Here is a 13,955-nt window from a genome sequence, read left to right as displayed (position 1 = left end):
CACATAAACAAAAATTTATAATTTTTAGTACAGTAATTTTATGAAATTTGTTTTTTAATCACAGGGGTTAATTGTGTTAGTGCAACGTATTATACAGCCAGAGTTTAAAACATTTCAAATAAGATCGAGAAAAAGATAAGATTATAAATTTGAGAGTATACCACTCCATTGCTTCCAATGTACTTGAGGAATTGCCTTCTGAATAATCTAGTTATTAAAGTTAATTTTGGCAACTTTCATTGAGTCACAAACCCATTTAAAAATAGTTCAAAGTCTGCATCTCTGAACACAAGTGGCTAGGAAAATAAAATCAGTTTAATTGAAGACACTTTAACAAACAATAAATTTAATGAAATGATCTAATAGAAGTTTTGCCATTTGCCAATGATATTGTGTTGTGGGAAACCAACAGTATGAATGTACAACAACTACACATTTTAAATCAAAAAATCATGAAATATATCATTAAATACTGTATGGAGAAAAATAAGACTATGGGGGTAACCAGAGGAGACAAGGAAGCCATATCTAGGAATGTGATAATGGAGAATGCAAGGACAGAGATAGAAATTAGCAAAAGGATACTACAGACCAACCACTTGCAAAATAGTGCAAAAAGTGGTAACTGATTCTAAATAATGAAAAATGTGAAGTCATCCACATGAATACTAAAACAGATCTGAAAATTTCGGTTACAGGATAAAATACAGAAATCTAAAGGCTGTAAATACAACTAAGTACTTAGGGACTACAATTACAAATAACTTAAATTGGAATGATCACATAGATAATGTGTGCAAAGCAGAACACTTATAAAATGTGACAGGTGTACTAAAGAGGTCATTTAAACTATGCTTTCCTGCACTCTTCTGGAATATTGTTGTGAGGCGTGGAATCTACATCAGACACGACTGATGGAGGACATCAAAAAAGTTCAAAGAAGGGCCATCCATTCTGTATTATCATGAAATAGGGGAGAGAGTGCCATTGATATGATACATGGATTGGGGTGACAATATTTAAAACAAAGACATTTTTCACTGCAACAGGATTTTCCCATGAAATTTCAATTATCATCTTTCTCCTCAAAGTGTGAAAATATTTTGTTGGCACCCACCTACATAGTAAGGAATGATCATCAAATAAAACAGGTGTAATCGGAGCTCGTGTGGAAAGATTTAAGTGTTCATTTTTCCTGCACACTGTTTAACAGTGGAATGGTAGACAAATGGCTTGAAGGTGGTCCGATGAACCCTCCGCCAAGCCCTTAGTTGTGAATTGCAGAGTAATCATGTAGATGCAGATATAGATATTTTATCAGTGTGTGAGGGGCTTAGTATGAGGAAGAGAGTTGCCAATGAAGTGTAAGGAAGCACTGTACAAGACGTACTTTACCACCATATTTACATATGTGTTGTCAGAGACCTGGACAATGTGAAGAAGAGAGGAGAGTAGAATCCAAGCCAGTGAAATGATATTCCTAAAAAGTATGTTAGGGGAAACTAGAAGAGAGAGAGTGAGAAATGAAGATGATAGGAACGAAACTGGAGCAGAATGATCGAACTGAAAAGAGTTTGGACCTGAAAAGAGAATGGAAGATGGAAGAATACCAATGCGAATGATGTACACTGAATCCAGCAGTCAGGTTTGTTTAGAACTTTTGAGTGTACTCACAGATTGTGAGATTTGCACTACAAATTCCATTGCTGTAAGGTCAGCTGAATGGGTCAAACTGAAATTTTTGTTCTAAAGAGGTCATTTACACTATGCTTTCCTGCACTCTTCTGGAATATTGTTGTGAGGCGTGGAATCTACATCAGACATGACTGATGGAGGACATCAAAAAAGTTCAAAGAAGGGCCATCCATTCTGTATTATCATGAAATAGGGGAGAGAGTGCCATTGATATGATACATGGATTGGGGTGGCAATATTTAAAACAAAGACATTTTTCACTGCAACAGGATTTTCTCATGAAATTTCAATTATCATCTTTCTCCTCAAAGTGTGAAAATATTTTGTTGGCACCCACCTGCATAGTAAGGAATGATCATCAAATAAAACAGGTGTAATCGGAGCTCGTGTGGAAAGATTTAAGTGTCCATTTTTCCTGCACACTGTTTAATAGTGGAAAGGTAGACAAATGGCTTGAAGGTGGTCCGATGAACCCTCTGCCAAGCCCTTAGTTGTAAATTGCAGAATAATCATGTAGATGCAGATATAGATATAGATATTTTATCAGTGTGTGAGGGGCTTAGTATGAGGAAGAGAGTTGCCAATGAAGTGGAAGGAAGCACTGTACAAGACGTACTTTACCACCATATTTACATATGTGTTGTCAGAGACCTGGACAATGTGAAGAAGAGAGGAGAGTAGAATCCAAGCCAGTGAAATGATATTCCTAAAAAGTATGTTAGGGGAAACTAGAAGAGACAGAGTGAGAAATGAAGATGATAGGAACGAAACTGGAGCAGAATGATCGAACTGAGAAGAGTTTGGACCTGAAAAGAGAATGGAAGATGGAAGAATACCAATACGAATGATGTACACTGAAACCAGCAGTCAGGTTTGTTTAGAACTTTTGAGTGTACTCGCAGATTGTGAGATTTGCACTACAAATTCCATTGCTGTAAGGTCAGTTGAATGGGTCAAACTGAAATTTTTGTTCTTATTTTTCATTGCATGTGTCTCATCCAAGTTCAATATGTGTTGTGTGTCTACCAGGTCCTACAACATTCATGTAGCATATATGTGATACCTTCCATAGCTGCCTGAATGAAAACACTGGCAGTAAAATTTGTTGTGTAGCTCAATTTATTCACTCCAGGTGAAATGCCAAAAATACAGGATTCCATCTCTGTTGGTCCATCATGACCAGAGGACACCGACTCATTAAGTAATTGTCAATGTCAATAAAATTCACCAACAGGCATGTAATTTAAGATATTATTTTATTTTATTCTGAAGGCAACCAGTTTCAGCATTTCATTATGCCATCTTCAGGCCCCATATGCTTCTATCCAAATTAATAAACTTGTCGTAAAGCCCCATAAATCTCGGGATATCGTGAATTCAATTGGTTATATAATTGCATCATTTGAAGACGTGAAAGCAACTCCGCTGCATTCACGTTTCATCATGGATGGAATTCTAATAGTTTTATCGAGACTTATGTTATGACCATCTTTTTTACAGTAGTTTCAAAATTCTGTGCATCTGAGAACATATGTTATGGATAAATAAAGGGTGATTATAATTAAAAGTTTCAGTTTCAAAATACTGTAAAAAAAAAGAACCGGTCAGAATGATTTCAAATTTGAACGGATTATTATCACAGAAGGAGGAAACATTATGGGAAAAAAAGAAAATTTTGCCACTAGATGGCACTGTAAGTGGCATAAAGTAAACAGGTTCAGCTTCAGACGACAGATGAATCGTGATATGGTGGCTGTGGCATACCATCCGTATTGTGCTATGTGCATGGCCACACAAGTTTGCCGTTCAAAAGATGTGGCACTGTTACGAGGGTGTGTTCTCCATATCATTGAAAGTATTACACATCATGCTTATTGCTCTGTTGACTTTCCCACTTCACTGATGAAAGTTGCAATCCTCTGTCACTAGAGGGCTCTGAATTTTAGTGTATAGCATAAGTACGTCAGTGTGTGAGAAACAGCATGCTATAATTAAGTTTATAACTCCAGAAAACTTTGTTCACTCATGGAACACCCTCTCAATCAGCATGAAATACCAGACCTCACGAGTACTGTGACATCTGCAACAATCCGACTCCTTGTGTTCACTGCTATGAATCGTCCTCCACACAATCCCCATTTGGCACTATCTAATTTTCACCTGTTTCCAAACCTTAAACACCACTTTGAGGACTTCACTTTGATAGTGATGAAGTGGTGAAAGCAAAGGTCAGGTTATGGATCCGTTAACAAAGTCAAACATTTTACAGTGATGTTATCAACAAACTGGTATCTCATCACCACAGTGACTAAGAAATAAATATATAGATGTAGAATGTTAATAAAGTTCATTTTATTTAAAAAGCTTAAAAAGTTTTCACATACAAAATTTGGAAGCATTACTTCACATACCCTAGTAGTTAAATAAACCTATCTCTCAGCACACGGTCGTACCACATCGGACGGGAAAAGTCAGTTTTTAATATTCATGTGGCTAAAAAATCACTTAAAACACAGCGATGAAATTGGCTTTTCATTGTCCTGAGGCTAAAACTGCAAAACAACAATGAAATTGGTTTTTCATTGTTGTGAAACTGGTGCAAGACCTGTTCAATACGCTGTCCACCATTCATTTTTTGCCGTAAGCTGAAACAGAGAAACAGCACATTCCATAACAGATCAGAGTGACTCAGGGGTCATGTTGTTTTGTCTCCAGAAGTGATGAACAACATGTTATTAAATCAGTAATATAGAACACGAGTACGGTAATAGGAAAATAAAGTCACTGGTTAATGAGAAGAACAAAATAAAGAATCACTTCTAGACAACAAAAAATAAGGTTACACTGCATCCAACAGTCAGAAGGTTCAGTCAGAGTCCAGGTTTGATCACTGAAGAAAGATTGTCCCACAGCCAAGACCACAAGGCAATGGTCGGTAGTGAGTGTGGGTGTAATTTGCGATGGCTAAGTGGACTGGAGGACACACGGCAGACAGTGCCCAGTGAGTCTGCGATCAGTGGTTGTGCAGTGACAGCGTAACGATTCGTGGTGTGTACTGCAAGTGAAGTCCTTAAGTACACACCCAGCAGAAGCATATTACACAGACAGTTTCCAGGTGGCAGATGACAGCATAGGAAATAGGTCCATGATCATGGGTCCCCTGGAGTGACACTGGCACCATGGTGTAGTTTGGTGCTTTCCATAAGTCAGCCAGTAAATATGCTAATGTTTATCGGCCATGGATGTGAAGTATTGTGTTTGTTTTCCAGCAGTCGAGTTGTGGTGAGAGAGTGGCCAGAAGGCTGAATGTGATGTGGTACAGCTGAATTATCCAGGCATACTGCACAGGGATACTGCAACCCTTCCCCTTACGGAGACATGGAGAAGGAGGCTTGGGGGAAAGGGCGCAATGCAGAGATGAGGTATGTGATGCTGGGCTGTGGCAGAGAAGCTGATGCATCAGTTGTACTTACAAAGCATCATGATATAGTGAAGCTAAGGAGGTGTCAGTAAGTGTCGGCATTCAAAAGGCTGACATTGGAGGCAAGGGTGTGAGAGGTGCCCGGCTGTAGACTGGGGTGACGGCATGGCAGCACTGGGACTGATGTTCTGGTGGGTGCACAATGCCATGCCCCTCAAGAAGGCTGGGCATGCTTACTCTATGAAGTGGAAAGAGCAGCATTGGGCACAGCTGGAGAAGGAGGCTGGGCCAGTTATCTGTGGAGAGGACATCCAAGGAGGAGCACTATCAGGTGGAGACCAGTGGATGGCAGTCGGCATTGTGCAGAGTCCTCTCCCTGAAAACATTAAAGGAACATGAAATGTGAAACATAAGGGCCTGGGCAATTCTGTGGACTCTACAGGAAAGGAAGTATGAAAGAAGCTTGAAGCAGGAGAGACAGCACCTCAGGACGTTCAGGCTCAAGGAGGGCTAAGTGCAACAGAGAAGGCAATAACGCTTCATGAACACTGTGTGTTGTTGGCCCCTGGTGCGGGCAATGCCGTAGCAATGGAAGCTGGCTACGTCTGCACCAAGAAGTGAGAGGCGCAGTATTGGGTGCAACTACTGGAGGGCGGATGGCCCGATGGCAGATGTAGACTGGGGCAGCAAGAAATGGAGCAGAAGTCCCAGTGCAGAAGAAGGCCTGGAGCAATGTCACCAATGGGCCAGCTCTGGCTGTGGTGGACAATGGCAGTGTCAGGTGTGGAAGAAGAAAGGTGGTCGTCAGACAGCAGACAGAATGTGAACCTGCCAGGAATGTGGCCCTGCAGACAATGGTGTCTCCTGGACATTGGGCATTGGCCACCAATGACACCATGGCCTGATCCATGGCAGCCACTGTTTTGGCAATGTGAGGTGGGCAACTGGAGCCAGCTGTTGGTGAAAGCTTCGAGAAAGGGGACCTTGGGAGTGGCCAGTGCATGCCTGGAATGGAACGGAAAATGAGTGTGCTGTCCATGTGTATGGAGGGCCAAGGAAATGGGAAAAAGTTAAGAAATGATTGCCGTGATCAAGATGGCATAGAAAAGCTGAGAAATAGAATGGAACACAAGACACAGAGTTGTGGACCAGAGGCCGAAGAGATGCGAGTACATGGTAGAAGAGAGAACACATGCGAGAATGTGTACACAATGCGTGCAGTGACATATGGAGGTGCACAGTGACACATGTTGGAGTGTGCAGGATAGCTTTAGTATGGGTTGGAGTGCGCAGAAGAGAAATGGTGCACATTGAAGCACACAGAAGAGCATTGGCATGTGTTGTAGCATGCACAGGGAATGCAAGGGAAAGGCAAACAGCAGTTATAGTGTCGCACAAGAAAATAGCAAGGAGAGCTGCAGAAGATGGGAAACAGCCAAGGACTGATAGATGCCACAGGAAAGGCCAGCTCTATGACAATTTCAAGGAGTAGAGAAGAACTGGTGGATGATGAAGCCAGCAGGGAGAGCAGATGGTGCTGGGTGAGCCGGTGATGCTGCACAAGCTGGTGGCACCAGTAGAGCTGGTGGCTCCAAAGCAGGCATTGACAGGGTCTGAGTTGCAGGAACTGGCCAGACCCATGGCACAGGAGCTAGTGGGGCCTGTGGCACAGGGACACAAAGACGCATCTGGACTGGTCACATGTCACAAAGAGGACAACATACTTAATGATGTGCCACCAGATGTGATGAAAAACACTTTATTAAGTCAGTAAATATGGAACTTGAGTAACAGGAAAATGGACAGCCACTGCTTGATATGAGAACAAAATAGTCATTTCTAGAGAACAAGAAATAAGATTACACTATATCCACCAGTAAGAAGATCATGCAGAGTCTATGTTTGATCACTGAAGTAGGATTGTCTCACAGGGTTCGTAAGTCCCAAGTCCATGGGGCAGTGTTCAGTAGTGTGTATGGGTGCACCTGGCACCAGCTGAGTGGATTGAAGGTGGTGTCCTTTGAGCTCTCAGTCAGTGGGTGAGAGGCAGCTGTGCAGTGATGCCAATAACAGCTTGTGGAGTGCACTACGTGCAATTTCCTTCCAGGCTGCCAATAGCAGTGCTGCTGGTTTTGCTCAGAGACAGCTGGTGTCAGACCTCACAGAACTCCTTATATTGGAACTAATGGAATGACAGGCTGGCTGTGCATCAGACAGCTGTTTAAGTACACGCCCAACAGAAGCATACACGAACAGTTTCCAGGCAGTACATGACCAGCGAAGGAGATACGTTCATGACTGTGGTGCCAACTGGAGTGACACTGGCACCATGGTGTTGTACAGTGTTTTCTGTAATTTGGCCAGTAAATATGCGTATGTTTACCAGCTGTAGACATGAAGTCTCGTGTTTGTCTTCCAGTGACCGAGTTACAGTGAGACAGTCACCGGAAGGCTTAATATGGTGCAGTGCAGCCGAATTATCCAGGGTTACTACACCAGAATCCCATATATTCAAATGTATTGCACATTGTGTGCCTTCAATTTAGCTACATTTGTTATTGGAGCAATGAAGTGTCTTTCAGATAACACCAAAGTGAGAAGTCATGCAGATTAAAATCAGGTGATCTGGATGACCAATCTGTAGGGAAATGATACCTGATAAATTCAGTTTTTGTAAAATGCCTCTGCGGTGACTTTTCACTGGCTGTGCAATGAATGGAGGACCGCCATCTTGCATAGAAATGATCCTATCCACACATCAATGCTGTTGAAGGGATGGAATGACATTGGTGTGCAGAAGACTCTCATAGCATTTACCAGTGACAGTACAGGTGACAGGACCTATTATCTCCTCAAGAAAATATGGCCGTATGATAAACGATGCTGTCAACTCACACCACATAGTTACCTTTGCAGAATGAAGTGGTACCAGTTGATGAATGAGCAGATTATCTGTTCCCCATGTTCTTCAACTCTGGGTACTGACACATCCTTTGAAATGGAAATGGATGTCATCTGTCCACAGAATGTTCCATGGTAATTTATTGTCCACTTCCATGTGAGCAAACATTCTAGAGCAGAAGTTTGTCTTACTGGCAGGTCAGTGTGACACACCTGAACACGGGTAATTTTGTATGAATAGCAATGCAGGATGTTTTGTGGAATTGTATGCAACATGCTCATGTCTGGGTCTGGGATTTGGCCTTAACATGGTTTGTGATGTTACTGACCTGTAATTGGCAGCCTCTCTCTCAGTAGCATTTCTTCTTGATCATCTTCAAAGCATGGTGTCCATTCAACAATGTACACTTCACCAACATTTAGTTGACAATTCACACTTTATTCCTGTCAGATTTTGATTATTAGTGGTACTGACCAGATCAATAATTATGAATGTTAATTAGTGCAGTTCACCAAAATATAATTTTTTTGGTGGTTCATTTTAATGAGTCTATCACACAAATTATTGGGTCCAACAATAGCTAGTTTCGATGACCATAACACTGAACACTCATGACGATAACAACACAGTTCAGAATGTTCATTAATTTAAGTGGCAAAAGTAATTTGAAAGTAATAAAATATTGAACCTCATGACTTTTGCAGGAAATATATTGCACATTCTTGCATGCAGAATACACATAATGGGAATATAAGTTAAAAGAAAAAAAGAGGGAGTGTCCAGGACACTGTGGACTAAACTTGACAAGGCTTCGAATCTGTCTCTTTTATAAGTTTACAATAATCAAAATTGACTTTATACATTGTTGTTTGTTTGATTTACCCAAATTACAAATAAAGTTTTCTCTCTGTAAGTAGATGAATAATGCATGGAAATTCATTTAAACATGAACCGTTGGATACTGCAATAATTTCTGTTGTATTATACTGGTTAATTTGTGTAAATCAGGGATTCTATTTCAGTAACAATGTTTTACCTAAGTTGTTAATTACTTCGAAATTGAGTGCAAGTGTTGGCAACATATTGTTGTCACTGGCTGCAAGAACATTTAATTTATTCCTAGAGCCTTTTAATCTATTTTTTCAGGAAGCTAGTAAACATGTATATGGTTATATAAGAACACTGATAACAAAACTTGAAATTACTGGTTTTTATAAATGACTAGCGAACCTGGCAATGCTTCACAATTGCTATATAATATATGGGAACTGGATATACAGACTAACATCCTTTTGCCACCTCTCTCTCTTTCCATCTCCTCTTCCCCCCTCTTGCTGTCTGTTACCTCCTCCCTTTCTTTCTATCCATCACCTCCTTTACCTCCTCTAATCTCTCTGTCTGTTTTCTCCACTACCCTCCCCCTTCTCTGTGCATCTCTTCTTCCACTCTCTCTCTCTCTGACCTTGAGCCTTGTTTATTGTTATTGCAAACAAAACCTTGTTTGGCAGCTGAAGTCGCTTAAAATGAATGGGAAAATGCTTGGTATCAGTGATATACAGGATATGAGAGAGACCACTCTAGCTGTTGGATCTGTGAGGACAGTACCTTCAATGACAGTATTTTGCATAGTTTTCATCTGAGAACAGGTAGGTTTACACCATTTTGAAATATTCAAATTCCACAATAGTATTCTAATCACAAGTCAATAAGCCACAAAAGCTACTTTCCTAATTTCAGTTAAAATCAACTGTGACAATAAAAACGAAACAGCACATTGTTTTGTTCACAAGTTTGGTTTAAAATTACACTTAAAGAGAGAGAATATATTTGAGAGGAACCATTTGTCTATGATTTAAATGTCTTGCTATCGTAGTTAAAACTGACATGAAAAAGTTAATGAAACTGCACAGTTTCACAGCACAGCACAACAAAGCACTGCATTTCCTTTCTTGTCAGTTTTAACAGTAAACCTGCAAATTGACATTTAAATAATATTTAGCCTATGTCATTATGAATTTTTTATTAGAGCACTGTCTAAAAATTTGAAGTAAATTGGCCAAGCATTTTTCAAGATTTTTCACTAACAATGAATTGTTGCTAACAAAAATCTTAAAAAATATTTGACCAATTTACTTCAAACTTTTACATAATACCACGATACTCTAATAAATGTTAAGACAGACATGAGCTACATACATTTTTTATGTGTATGGCGTATAAATATATACTGACTATATAAATGGGTAAAATTGTTAAAAATATGTCGACAAGTTCTTGATCAATTTACTTCAAACTTTTGCATTATACTCTAATAAATGTTAGGACAGACAAAGGCTACATTTTTTTAAAATATACATGGTATATAAGTACATATACACCACATAAAGACGAAATGTTGAAAGAAAAAAATCTCGAAAAGTTCTTGATCAGTGTCTTCAAATTTTTACATGACACACTAATAAACATTTGCTCTTATTGTTATCCAGCCAACAGATAGCAATAACACTATTTTTTGTGAAAACACATTTTTGTAGGTGGAACCACATCTGTTGACATTAACGAACTAGAAGTCAGTGGTGTTTGTTGCAGGTTTCCAATGCAAGTCATTTACGAGGGGTCATATTTTGAAGAGTTCCCACACAAACACTCATACAATACCTGTGGTCACACAGATTAAAGAACAACACAAGTGCATACACTAGTTACGTGAATTCTGACCAGCAACGAGACAATTAATCGTCACAGGTTGTGTTCAAAATGACCACTGGCAGCGGCAATACATGCTTCCAGTCTGGTATGGAATGAATGTGCTGCATGTGTGCTAGCATTTCAGTGGAGATCTCCAAGCAGACTGCAGTAATACATTGTTGCATATCATTAGGTGTAGTTAGTATGTCCTAGTAGATGGCATCTTTCAGCATTCCCCACAGAAAAAAGTCATTAGGTGTCAAATACAGCGAACGGACTGGCCAAGGTACAGTCCAATCTAACAATTCACGAAGACATGCTTTAGTACTTTGTGCATCATGTCGGTACCACAGGTTCCTCATAATCTCCAGAGGAACATCATCTGGCATTCATGGAAGACGGTCTGTTAGGAAGCTGTTGTTAGCTGCAACGGGCAGAATATGCATATTGTTGGTGCTCCAGACTTTTGTGATTTTGACTGAGATAAACCCATGCTGCAGTGTTCTTCTTCAGCACACCATTGTAAAAGTTGGCACAGACACAGCTAAGTGAAAAATCCACACAATTCGCTCATTTATTTATCTAAAAAAGCCAACTTTGAAATTTTCCTTAATGTGAGCTGTGTGTACAAGACTCGTGTGCCAATTTGAAATTCTTGATTCAGATCTTTTACTGTTCACGTCGTTTCCATTTGTACTGTGATACACTGTGAATTTTCGAACACTCGCACCATGAAATTTTGAATTCTCTCTCTTCATCTCCTCCCCTCTCCCTTTGTGTCTGTCTCCTTTTCTACCTGCCCACTACATCTTCCACCTGCCTATTGCCTCTCTCCCTCCTCCCTTTTGCTCTGTCCATCCCCTCCTCATCGGCATGGGTAGCCCCTGCAATATAGTTCAATAAAGCAGCCTGCTATACTGACATGTTCTGCCTGGCGGCCTGCATGACAGGAGCAAATAAATGATTTTCAAGCCGAGCCTGGCAGACGTGTTGTGGGGCAGTATTGGCCTGCTACTCCAACACAACTATTATGCAGGGCAGCCTACATGTCGGAGCCCAGAACACCTTCTCCTGCCCCTGACAAGTAGGCTGCCCTACAAAGCAAGTTGATTATGTAGGCCGGTACTGTTCCCACACAACATGCCTGTCATGCTGGGCAGCCTATGTAACAGGGGCTGGAACAAAAACACATTTTAGCCCGTATCTCTGTTCTTATTGGGGCTAGGAGCTTATAAACCTCACAGTGCTGATACTTGTGAGGCCTGCGGTTTCTGTGCCAGATTTGGTTGAAATCTGTCCAGGGGCTTGGGAGGGGATTCCAGAGATACGGTCTGCTTTATATATGTACAGCAGATTTGTAATCTAACAAAGAACTAAAATATGAAATATAAACCTTGAAGCTTGGTCTGTTTTAGTGTTTGTTACCCTTTGAGGGATGGCATAAACAGTTGGTTTTCTGGGCCCAAAATTTTTCTGAGTGGCTGCACCTTAAAGTGCTAAGTCACAAGGGAAGTGGTCAAATATTTTTGTGGCTGTATACTTCATTGCTGTCTGTGAAAGAGTAAGGCTACATTGTGGACAGTGGAGCCATTTTTGTCCTATTCATAGAACTGTACTTACCATTGTTACTATTATTTTCAAAGTCACTGTTATTCGTGCAGGAGGATCATACAGACACCATTGTTTCTTTGTCACACAGACTACTTTATGGAGAACATGGAAATAGGGCATCTCAGGCACTGGGAAGCAACTAAAAGAGCTGGAAACTTAGTCACTGGGTCCAGACAGAAACCCATTTCGCCTTTACACAGAGTACCCTTCGGGACTGGTCACTTGCTTACCTTGCATTTATCATCAGCCTCTTATACAGTGCAGAGTCCAAGGGACAGCTGTTCCCATATACAAGAAGGGTCAAAGTAACAACATGCAAATTTATTAACTGATACCCTCAACATGAGTTTGCAGCAGAATTCTTGAGCATATTCTAAGCCTGAATATGATATATTGCCTTGAGAAAGAAAAGCTTCTGTCCACAAATCAGTGCAGATTTAAAGAGCATCACTCGTGTGAAACTCAGCTTGCCCTTTTCTTAATGATATACTGGGAACCATGGGCGAAGGACAACATGCGTAATCCGTATTCCCAGATCTCAAGAAAGTGAGTGTCACAGCGTTACGCTGCAGATCGTTAATGAAGATCCAAGCATACGGAATAGGCTCTCAGATATGTAGGTGCCTTAAGAACTTTTTAAGTGACAGAATCCAGTATGTTGTCCCGGATGGCAAGCTTTCAAACTAGACAATGGTATCACATGGAGATACCCAGGGAAGTGTGGCAGGAATGCTGTTCTCTGTACACATAAGCAACAATCTGACAGATGGGATGAGAAGCAATCTCTGATTGACTGCTGATGATACTATAGTGTATGGGAAAGTGTTGCCATTAAATGACTGTAGGAGGATACAAGATGACTTAGATAGAATTTCCATTTGGTGTGCTGAATGGCAGTTTGATCTAAATTTAGCAAAATGTAAGTTAATGTAGATGATTATGAAACACACTCTTGTAATGTTGGAATACAGTATTAGTGGTGTGCTGCTTGACACAGTCACACAGATTAAATATCTAGGCATGACACAGCAATACTACATGAAATGATACAAGCACATAAGATCAATTGTAGGGAAGATGAATAGTTGTCTTCAGTTTATTGTGATAATTCTAGAAAAGTGTAGCACATTTGTAACAGACACACTTTGTTACCCATCTTGAGCAGTGTTGAAGTACTTGGAATCTCCACAAGATCGGATTATAGGAAAACATCAAAGCAATTCAGAGGCATGCTGCTAGATTTGTCAATGGTCAACATGCAAGTACAATGGAAATTGAAGTCAAGTGGGAATCCTGGAAGGAAGACAACATTCTTTTTATGAAATGCTACCAAGAAAGTTTAGAGAATCAGCATTCACGACTGACTGCAGAATAATTCTTCTGCCATCAACATACATCATGTGTAAGGACTGTGAGGACAAGATAAGAGAAATTAAGCCTCAGGAGGCATATAAACAGTCAATTTTTCCTTGCTGTTTGTGAATAGAACAGGAATCAGAATTAGTGGTGGTACAAGGCATCCTGTATCATGTGCTGTATGGTGGCGTGCAGAGTATGTAAATCTGTCAATCAAAATAATGAGTTTTTGAAAACATAATGTAATTGAATACATGAAGCATCTACACACGAAGTGGTGGC

The sequence above is a fragment of the Schistocerca americana genome, chromosome 6 (genome assembly GCF_021461395.2).
Source record: "Schistocerca americana isolate TAMUIC-IGC-003095 chromosome 6, iqSchAmer2.1, whole genome shotgun sequence".
Lineage (NCBI taxonomy): Eukaryota > Metazoa > Arthropoda > Insecta > Orthoptera > Acrididae > Schistocerca > Schistocerca americana.
The sequence above is the reverse complement of the archived record's forward strand: the minus strand, read 5'-3'. Positions refer to the sequence as shown.